Consider the following 491-nt stretch of genomic DNA (forward strand, 5'->3'; position numbering starts at 1 on the left):
GTTTGTAGCTATTTCTCTTCATTTACAGTTTATCCCCATCAGTCAATGAAGGTCCTAAAAGCTTTACTCAATTCGTATCATCACAATGAGGAGGCAGCTCTTCCCCAGTCCTGTGCCTTCCAATTTGAGGGACTCATCTTTCAGCACTATATCTGTTTTACTATTCAGTATTCCAGTGCTTTCTGACAGCATTCTAATGCTATTCATAAGGTTTTCAGTGACTGCACATTCAGAAGTAGTTGGCCTTTCCTTATTCTTAGTCTGTCTTAGTCTGGAAAGTCAGCTGAATCAACCATGGATGACCTTGTTGGTATTTAAAATACTGGTGACATAATCTCCAGTATCTCAGCAACATGTCACCACCACAGGATAACATACTGATAGATGAGTGGTGAATTTCTTTTATAGTAGCACTAAATAATTAAGATGGGGCTTCTGGCATAGTTCTGTAACATAAGCACTGGCTGCTAACCAAAAGGTAGGAAGTTCAA

This window comes from Chrysochloris asiatica, unplaced genomic scaffold, assembly GCF_000296735.1.
Source record: "Chrysochloris asiatica unplaced genomic scaffold, ChrAsi1.0 scaffold00065, whole genome shotgun sequence".
Taxonomy (NCBI): domain Eukaryota; kingdom Metazoa; phylum Chordata; class Mammalia; order Afrosoricida; family Chrysochloridae; genus Chrysochloris; species Chrysochloris asiatica.